The sequence below is a fragment of the Schistocerca nitens genome, chromosome 6, assembly GCF_023898315.1.
Source record: "Schistocerca nitens isolate TAMUIC-IGC-003100 chromosome 6, iqSchNite1.1, whole genome shotgun sequence".
Classification (NCBI taxonomy): Eukaryota; Metazoa; Arthropoda; class Insecta; order Orthoptera; family Acrididae; genus Schistocerca; species Schistocerca nitens.
In genome coordinates, this window is record NC_064619.1 from 408,401,395 (window position 1) to 408,412,074 (window position 10,680).

Below are 10,680 nucleotides of genomic sequence, written 5' to 3' on the forward strand. Positions count from 1 at the left end.
CGTTAAGAGCGACGTGTTGAGATCTATATGCAGTGAAGTCTTTAATTCAGCCGCAAATCTGATCTGATAGTCGGTAAACTAGTATATTTCACTAACTGCAGTGGCAAATGCCTTCATGAAGTCAAGGAACACGACGCCAGCCTGAGCGTCTTTGTCTACAGCGCTATGAATCTCATAGATGGAGAAAGCGAACTGAGTTGCGAAAGATCTCTGTTTCTGGGGTTCGTGTTGATTTGTATAGAGAAGATTTTCGTTCTCCAAAAAGTCATAATTCTTGAACATGTTGTGCCACAGTTCCAACACGAAAGTATTGACACGCTTACAGTTGCAATATGCTGTGAGTCCTTCACCGCTGTCCTGTAGTTACGTATCATGCAAATGTGATACCTATAGTAGAGTGCAGTAAAGAAAATTGGCGTCAATACTTAGAAAATATCGCTTTTAAACGTAATTTCGGAGTGGCCTACACGAGGCCTATTAAATAATTAATAGGTTTCTGGCACCTTGGTTGGAACTGGAAGTTTGTAACCTAACAGTCGTAATTAATAATTTAGCCCTTGCCTAATACAAACCTACAACAAATACGGTTGACAGTTCTCACGCAGATACGAAAGTAAATGAAGAGGCTTGCACAGTACAGAGGGGCCGAGTGGAGACACCTCTGCATGAAGTCAGAATAACTGTTGGGAACGTATGAAGCGTCCTCGACGCTAGTAAAACGTTGTTAGAGTTAAATCATTTATTCACAATGTTCACAAGTCTTCGTTCTTCCACATCAGTCTCGGCTGTTCCCCAAAATGTTCCAGCACAGTCTGTGAACTAGCCAATGATGTACTCGAGATGATGAACTTCCCATGGTGAACTTATGCTTCGCCTACCACCTACCGAAAGAGATTCTAGCTGACATCCGTCCAGTAATCTTAGTAGTTACACTCCCAGGAGAAGATGTCAGCGACACTGGCGATGTGGCAGGTTACCAGGGAGCAGGGGCAGCCATTGCCCAGCATGAAGTGATGTCCCACTGGCTGCTGGAGTGTCCTCGGTCCCAGTCCAAATTCTACGATGACCCTAGATGATCCATCCACTATGTACCTGTGACAGAGTGATCTTCTCCCTATTGCCTGATACGTTTCAGCACGCAGAGGTGCATGAGTGTTGAACAGGAACATGGGCCGCAAAATGACCTGTTGCTGGCATGTGGTGTTGCTGGAAGACAGTTTCTCTATCTGTTGATGGTAGGCGAAGCATAAGTTCACCATGTTAAGTTCATCTCGAGTACATAACTGGCTAGTTCACAGACTGTGCTGGAACGTCACTACAGTAACGTAATAATGGACTCGATCTGGAACATTAGAGTATTTAAAAGTAGCTAGTATGAGGCTATGACATGAGGTTCGGTTTGTGATGACCGCTTATGTCCTCCTTAAACTGCTTTATTCACTTAACAGGCTGTTAACTGCTGTGTCAGTTCCTTGCTACATGTTCTTGTGTTAGAGATGGAGCTTCTTGCGCCATGTCGTACGAGCTGATGAATGTGCTTGTCTCACTTCCTTTGGTTTTCTGTCGCTGTCTTCTGCTAAAAGTGTATTCTCACTCAGCAGACAGTGTCGTAATGTGTTGAGGATGTGGCCCCCTTGCGACATACTGGCTCGATTCCTGCTTCCACCTGAGTCTCTGGCACGACTTGAGTTTGCCTGTGGCAACATTAACGTGTTTTAATAAAAATTTCAAATTTACCACCCCTTAGAACTCAGTACCATAACAAAAGAATACTGATTTTAACTGTTTACATTAAATTTTGGGTTATCGGCAACTTCTGGTAGCGTTCAGGTGTACACTAGCAACTCTACAGAGCTCTACTATTTAAGACCCTGCCCTCACACACGTGGCAACGGCCGTGCCGCAGTGGATACACCGGTTCCCGTCAGATCACCGAAGTTAAGCGCTGTCGGGCGTGGTCGGCACTTGGATGGGTGACCATCCAGCCGCCATGCGCTGTTGTCATTTTTCGGGGTGCACTCAACCTCGTGATGCTAATTGAGGAGCTACTCTACCGAATAGCAGCGGTTCCGGTCAAAGAAAACCATCATAACGACCGGGATAGCGGTGTGTTGACCACACGCCCCTCCTATCCGCATCGTCATCTGAAAATGATACGGAGGTCGAATGGTCCCGATGGGCCAGTTGTGGCCTGAAGACGGAGTGCTTCACACACGTGGTGCACTCACAGTAAGTCGTTGTGCAGGCATTACATGTGTGGATACGCTTCTGTTGTACATCTGTGTATTGCTTTGAGGGGTCTCTATGGTGAAAGCTCACCTTAACGTTATCAGATCGGTTATCATCGTTCAGTAAAATCGGGAGCAACGTCGGCTACGCATAATATGATGTTTGCCAATTCCATGCAGTGCTCAGCTGGAAACAGCCATTCCCACTGATTTTTCTCCTGACACTCGTATTTTCATTAACTGCTTGATGAAATTGTCGTAAAAGTTTGATGTACAGTTCATAACTTTCGTTTCATTGCGATCTGTTGAATGACCAATAGGTTTGGAACTGGAGTATCCCCTGTCTTGGAGGAAACAGTATGCTGCTTGTGGATCGCAAAGGGACCCAGAACTTTGAGTGTCGTCTGGCCAATACAGGTTGTTATATGGGCCACAAATATTGCAGTTGCCAACAACACGATCCGACAATGTTTTCCGGCAGAAATGTGACCACTCGAATATCAGCCACATGTGCTACAGCATTACTGGCCGCTATTGTCTGGAAATGTTTGTGGCAATACGTTTCCAGGCCAGAAGTGTACCCACGGAGACACACTATTGCCCGCAAGATGGACGAACATGAGCTAGTGACAGTGAGGACTGTCCTAATGCTTTTCCATCGCACAAGAAATAAAGTTAGAAAGAACAAGTGAAGTCGTGCTTTATGGGTGCGTTCTTTTTTAAGTAAGAGGAACTCTTCTGAAAAATTAACAAGTGAACAGGTGCTGGATAGGGCTACTTACTTATTTTGCACAATTTTACCAGAATGTCGAAACACGAGTTCGAATATCTCGTAGAAGCAATTAGTCGGAGAACTGCTAAAACCGATAAAAATATGGTAAAGTGTACACCAGTTATAACCCGAATGGGGATCACTCTTTGGATTTTAGCTACAGGTGAGTCGTACAGAAATTTAATGTACCGTACCTCATCAGCAAGCCTCTTCGTACCAGAATTATGCAGTGCTTTGATAGGATTGGAGCATTTCTTTAAGATAAGTTTGAAACAAGAATAGAATTTATATTTACATTTTCTTCCTGTTCACGAGCACTCGGAAACACATGTGATAGAGCTCACAACGAAATCAAATGTGATTCCGACCTCATCAGCAACAGCTTGCCAACTGTCTTTTTTCAAAATACGATCTTTGTCTACATTACGTTAGACTTTCCGTAGTTCTCGTCGTAGACGGATCACATTTATGAAATTCAAAGTTCTCTCGTTTATGCACTTCTGCCGTATACAATAAACTCTCAGCGACAAACAGCTGGCACAAACTTTGGAACAAAAGTGAAACGATACTGTTTTCGCTCTAATATCAGTTTCGTTACTGCAACGTTGTCGATGAGAGACATGGAAACAAATGTGAGAACGAGAGGGAAAAATTTACAAGCAAAGAAAGAGAAAGGTATTGCCTTGCAGTATTCTCCGTTCTTGGTGGACAACACTGGCAACCCCTCTGCAATACCCCGGCAACTGACTACAAGAGCCTGCAACAATAGCAATATTCCCTGGGTCATACTGCAAAACTGCCGTGTATTGCAGCCACATTGCAGTAACGTTGACGGTAACGCTATTGTAACTAAATACGAGCTGTGTGAGAAAGGTAAGGAGACTGACAACACTGTGAGTAGTCTGCCGACGCTGTGTTGTTCTACTTGTGTACACCGGTGTGTTCATCCCTCCCAGATGATCGGTCCGACTTACAGCTCCGAACACCTATCAGGTGATTGTTGAGAGCGCTACCGGTGGTGAGTCGAGGAAAAGGCTGAATCGAGGAAACGGGTGAATCGAGTGAGATCGGACACTGCAGACAAGTGGATGCTGCGTCATGACAACACCCTCTTGTCACATGGCCACTTTTATCACGGAATTTCTTCCCTCAAAAGGCATTCCTATTGTTCCATAGTCCCCCTATTCACCTAATCTGAATACTTGTGACTTTTCTCTTCTCCTGAAATCGAAAAATATTTTTCAAGCACGTCATTTTGTGACTCTGGAGTACATTCAAAAGAATGTGACCGACATGTTAAAGGTTCAACCAGTTGAAGCCTTTCAGGACTGGGGGCAACGACCTCTCCGGTGCATAGCTGCCGAACGGAACTACTTTGAAAGGGACAATGCTGTTGTTTGAAAAAAATAAAAACTTTGGTAGATAAAAAATCAGCTTCTTTACTTTTCTCGCACACCTCGCGCAGTCATAAAACAAAGCCAGTGTAAACACACCTCAAGATGGACCGCCCCAAATATATCCAGGGCTATGTGCGGTTGTCGACTAGTGATAGCGAACGTTGTGACGAGCTATTTGATGTATAAAAGTAATTTTTAAACGTTTATAGTTGCTTTTCTAATAAAATTTTGTGCTTCTGGAAGGAACTAGAGGCAGTCTTCGAAGAGAATTTCACTGACAAGGGTGCAACTTGATCAAATAGTAAGAAGATATCAATGTTGTAAACCAACGTTCCACCCGGATGGGAAGAAGTTAGACAAACTTTTATCCTACTGTACCATACGTATGCAAATACATAACTTACTACGGTTTCTGTGTATAACTGTGTCCTTGAACCCCCATCAGTTTACGCTCTGCTATTGTAGGATTAGACAACATGCTCGTGAAGCTATTCAGTGTTTCACAATGAATACGGCAGTAGGAAAACTGAGTGTGTTAATTTTTTGTCGGTAGCACTGGACTCAATAAAAATATAAATTTACAACTTACCGACTGATTAACAGCTTTCTTTAGATCGTGCTTTCTAAAGGATCAGTATCTGTATGCAGTGTTGGCCATAATACGATAGTAAAAGATGATCACAGCATGGTTGGTATAAAACCGTCAGAGAACTTCTGTTGATTTTATTCGTTGACAGCCATGCTTTGACCAAGTTGTGCTGTTGATGTGTTACACTTCGTAATAATGATGTGTTATGGCCAAAATTGTACACAGGTGCCGATTCTTTAGCAAGCAAACGAAACCGGTAACCACGAAGTTGTAAATATTTTGTAATTGAGATCAAGACGACTACTAAAATTTTTTAAACATATAATACAGATCACTGTATCTCGCAACGATGTCAGGTCTTACAAACTGGTTACGGTTTTCATTTACAGCGGATGTCGCCAAACGGTTAGTGCAGCGGCGCGGTTCTCTGATGAAAAGCATTTTGATAGTGACGAGCCCTCATGTTCTGTCTTGGCAAACATTACAACTAGAGCTGATGCGGATAGTTATCTACAATAATTATGTCTTTGCACGATTCGCGGATGAAACAGAAAAGAAGCGAGAAGATGGTGTTTCGGAAGTACCCTCCGCGACACACCAAAGTATGGTTTGAGGAGTAGATTTAGTGTTTATGTAGATATAGAAAGAGGGGTTAGTCCTTTTAATAAGGGAACTACTATAAGCATTCTATCCCCAACTCTCTCCCACCCAAAAAAAGGGTACTAAGCTTTTTGTTATTAACCACGATCATCATCTTCACTCCATGGAATGGACTGCACAGCCTGTTTCCACAAACCAGCTTGTCCTCGGACGTTCATCAGTTCGCTGTCCTGTAGGCTTGTAGTTCATAGCTATTGTAGACAGACGATCTTGCTGAGTTCTTTTAAGGAGTCACACCATTTGCGTTATTTTAATACCTTATGAACACCGTGGAAATTCACACTGAGTTTAAATATCTTGTACAGGTGGCATTTTTCGAACATTGTTCTCCTGTCATTGATCTAGCAGTGAAGGAAGGAGCTCGGATCCGAGGTTCCGTTCTTGAAGGGCGGGAGTAGAGGGCGGGCTTGTGTGCGGAGGAGAGTCACATCCTTGTACTGCCCAATGCCCCTCACCCGTAATAAAACTTACTGTAACTCTACACCCAAATTCAACGATTTTAGTAATAATAATAATAATATATATGAAATAACAAAAAAGATAATTTCAACAATTTATTTACCTCATCAGTTCTTTCTTTGTGTGGGAGAGGTGAGGATAGGGGGGTGGGGGCGAAGGTCATGATCCACGGGGACTTGCAGTCTGTTCGTTGAACTTAAGCATTTCTAAGCGTAATGACAAGTATCGCACGTGGCAAACATAGTTCAAATCTGTATGCAGTTCATTGACAGCACAGCTATTGCAGTTCCTATTTGAAATTCCGAGGCTGCTAGTTATTCATCTCAACTATTATATGGCTGGGCGTTGCCTCTGCACGCGCGCGTGTTCTTTGAATTTAACAGCGGGTAAGTCACGAAGTGTTGCTACACTCCTATAATCTGTATGCTGGCTTGCGCTTCGTTCGGAATCACCTTGAATGATTTCCCCATACACATCACGTCGCCACTTTTTGGGAAAAATAAAAGACGCGAATTATTATGTGATACACTACAAAGTAGGCTTTCCCGAGGTACTAAACGTTGCTCAGGCCCTCGGACGTAGGATAGGGTAATTTCTTTCTGGGTATAGAACATTTAAAAGAATAGGGCAGATAACTATTGACCATGTTTCGGAATAACAACACAATCGGCTTTCATTCGACAAGCAACTGTGGAACAGATATCAATCAAAATTAATGTATGACGTTTAAAGACTGATCACTATGTTATTTCTCATCTACATCTAGATGGATACTCTGCAAATCACATTTAAGTGCCTAGCAGAAGGTTCGTCGAAAAACCTTCACAATTCCCTATTATTCCAATCTCGTATAGAGCACGGAAAGAACGACCACCTATATCTTTCCGCACGAGCTCTGATTTCCCTTACTTTTATCGTGGTGATCGTTTCTCCCTATGTAGGTCGCTTTTTTTTTTTGTCATCAGTCTACTGACTGGTTTGATGCGGCCCGCCACGAATTCCTTTCCTGTGCTAACCTCTTCAACTCAGAGTAGCACTTGCAACCTACGTCCTCAATTATTTGCTTGACGTATTCCAATCTCTGTCTTCCTCTACAGTTTTTGCCCTCTACAGCTCCCTCTAGTACCATGGAAGTCATTCCCTCATGTCTTAGCAGATGTCCTATTATCCTGTCCCTTCTCCTTATCAGTGTTTTCCACATATTCCTTTCCTCTCCGATTCTGCGTAGAACCTCCTTATTCCTTACCTTATCAGTCCACCTAATTTTCAACATTCGTCTATAGCACCACATCTCAAATGCTTCGATTCTCTTCTGTTCCGGTTTTCCCACAGTCCATGTTTCACTACCATACAATGCTGTACTCCAGACGTACATCCTCAGAAATTTCTTCCTCAAATTAAGGCCGGTATTTGATATTAGTAGACTTCCCTCGGCCAGAAATGCCTTTTTTGCCATAGCGAGTCTACTTTTGATGTCCTCCTTGCTCCGTCCGTCATTGGTTATTTTACTGCCTAGGTAGCAGAATTCCTTAACTTCATTGACTTCGTGACCATCACTCCTGATGTTAAGTTTCTCGCTGTTTTCATTTCTACTACTTCTCATTACCTTCGTCTTTCTCCGATTTACTCTCAAACCATACTGTGTACTCATTAGACTGTTCATTCCGTTCAGCAGATCATTTAATTCTTCTTCACTTTCACTCAGGATAGCAATGTCATCAGCGAATCGTATCATTGACATCCTTTCACCTTGTATTTTAATTCCACTCCTAAACCTTTCTTTTATTTCCATCATTGCTTCCTCGATGTACAGATTGAAGAGTAGGGGCGAAAGGCTACAGCCTTGTCTTACACGCTTCTTAATACGAGCACTTCGTTCTTGATCGTCCACTCTTATTATTCCCTCCTGGTTGTTGTACATATTGTATATGACCCGTCTCTCCCTATAGCTTACCCCTACTTTTTTCAGAATCTCGAACAGCTTGCACCATTTTATATTGTCGAACGCTTTTTCCAGGTCGACAAATCCTATGAAAGTGTCTTGATTTTTCTTTAGCCTTGCTTGCATTAATAGCCGTAACGTCAGAATTGCCTCTCTCGTCCCTTTACTTTTCCTAAAGCCAAACTGATCGTCACCTAGCGCATTCTCAATTTTCTTTTCCATTCTTCTGTATATTATTCTTGTAAGCAGCTTCGATGCATGAGCTATTAAGCCGATTGTGCGATAATTCTCGCACTTGTCAGCTCTTGCCGTCTTCGGAATTGTGTGGATGATGCTTCTCCGAAAGTCAGATGGTATGTCGCCAGACTCATATATTCTACACACCAACGTGAATAGTCGTTTTGTTGCCACTCCCCCCAATGATTTTAGAAATTCTGATGGAATGTTATCTATCCCTTCTTGACCGTAAGTCCTCCAAAGCTCTTTTAAATTCCGATTATAATACTGGATCCCCTATCTCTTCTAAATCGACTCCTGTTTCTTCTTCTATCACATCAGACAAATTTTCACCGTCACAGAGGCTTTCAATGTATTCTTTCCACCTATCTGCTCTCTCCTCTGCATTTAACAGTGGAATTCCCGTTGCACTCTTAATGTTACCACCGTTGCTTTTAATGTCACCAAAGGTTGTTTTGACTTTCCTGTATGCTGAGTCTGTCCTTCCGACAATCATATCTTTTTCGATGTCTTCACATTTTTCCTGCAGCCATTTCGTCTTAGCTTCCCTGCACTTCCAATTTATTTCATTCCTCAGCGACTTGTATTTCTGTATTCCTGATTTTCCGGGAACATGTTTGTACTTCCTCCTTTCATCAATCAACTGAAGTATTTCTTCTGTTACCCACGGTTTCTTCGCAGCTACCTTCTTTGTACCTATGTTTTCCTTCCCAACTGCTGTGATGGCCCTTTTTAGAGATGTCCATTCCTCTTCAACTGTACTGCCTACTGCGCTATTCCTTATTGCTATATCTATAGCGTTAGAGAACTTCAAACGTATCTCGTCATTCCTTAGTACTTCCGTATCTCACTTCTTTGCGTATTGATTCTTCCTGACTAATGTCTTGAACTTCAGCCTACTCTTCATCACTACTATATTGTGATCTGAGTCTATATCTGCTCCTGGGTACGCCTTACAATCCAGTATCTGATTTCGGAATCTCTGTCTGACCATGATGTAATCTAACTGGAATCTTCCCGTATCTCCTGGCCTTTTCCAAGTATACCTCCTCCTCTTGTGATTCTTGAACAGGGTATTCGCTATTACTAGCTGAAACGTGTTATAGAACTCAATTAGTCTTTCTCCTCTTTCATTCCTTGTCCCAAGCCCATATTTTCCTATAACCTTTTCTTCTACTCCTTCCCCTACAACTGCATTCCAGTCGCCCATGACTATTAGATTTTCGTCCCCCTTTACATACTGCATTACCCTTTCAATATCCTCATACACTTTCTCTATCTGTTCATCTTCAGCCTGTGACGTCGGCATGTGTACCTGAACTATCGTTGTCGGTGTTGGTTTGCTGTCGGTTCTGATTAGAACAACCCGGTCACTGAACTGTTCACAGTAACACACCCTCTGCCCTACCTTCCTATTCATAACGAATCCTACACCTGTTATACTATTTTCTGCTGCTGTTGATATTACCCGATACTCATCTGACCAGAAATCCTTGTCTTCCTTCCACTTCACTTCACTGACCCCTACTATATCTAGATTGAGCCTTTGCATTTCCCTTTTCAGGTTTTCTAGTTTCCCTACCACGTTCAAGCTTCTGAGATTCCACGCCCCGACTCGTAGAACGTTATTCTTTCGTTGATTATTCAATCTTTTTCTCATGGTAACCTCCCCCTTGGCAGTCCCCTCCCGGAGATCCGAATGGGGGACTATTCCGGAATCTTTTGCCAATAGAGAGATCATCATGACACTTCTTCAATTGCAGGCCACATGTCCTGTGGATACACGTTACGTGTCTTTAATGCAGTGATTTCCATTGCCTTCTGCATCCTCATGTCGTTGATCATTGCTGATTCTTCCGCCTTTAGGGGCAATTTCCCACCCCTAGGACAAGAGAGTGCCCTGAACCTCTATCCACTTCTCCGCCATCTTTGACAAGGCCGTTGGCAGAATGAGGCTGACTTCTTATGCCGGAAGTCTTCGGCCGCCAATGCTGATTATTTATCAAAATTTAGACAGTGGCGGGGATTGAACCCGTGACCGAAGACGTTTTGATTATAAATCAAAGACTCTACCCATAGACCACGGGTACATCTCTCATGTAGATCGGTGTCAACAAAATATTTTCGCATTCGGAGGAGAAAGTTGGTGATTGGAATTTCGTGAGACGATTCCGTCGCAACGAAAACCGCCTTTCTTTTAACGATGTTCAGCCGAAACCCTGTATCATTTCTGTGACACCCTCTCCCACGTTTCGCGATAATACAAAACGTGCTGCCCTTCTTTGAACTTTTTTGATGTACTCCGTCAATGCTATTTGGCATGGATCCCATACCGTGCAGCAGTATTCTAAAAGAGGACAGACAAGCGTAGTGCAGGCAGTCTCCTTAGTAGATCT

At 42.9% G+C, this 10,680-nt stretch overlaps 1 pseudogene; it reads left to right on the forward strand.

Moving 5' to 3' along the window:
* The first annotated feature begins 1,887 nt into the window (after positions 1-1,887).
* On the forward strand, positions 1,888-2,004 carry LOC126263928 (5S ribosomal RNA; annotated as a pseudogene).
* Positions 2,005-10,680: the final 8,676 nt, after the last annotated feature.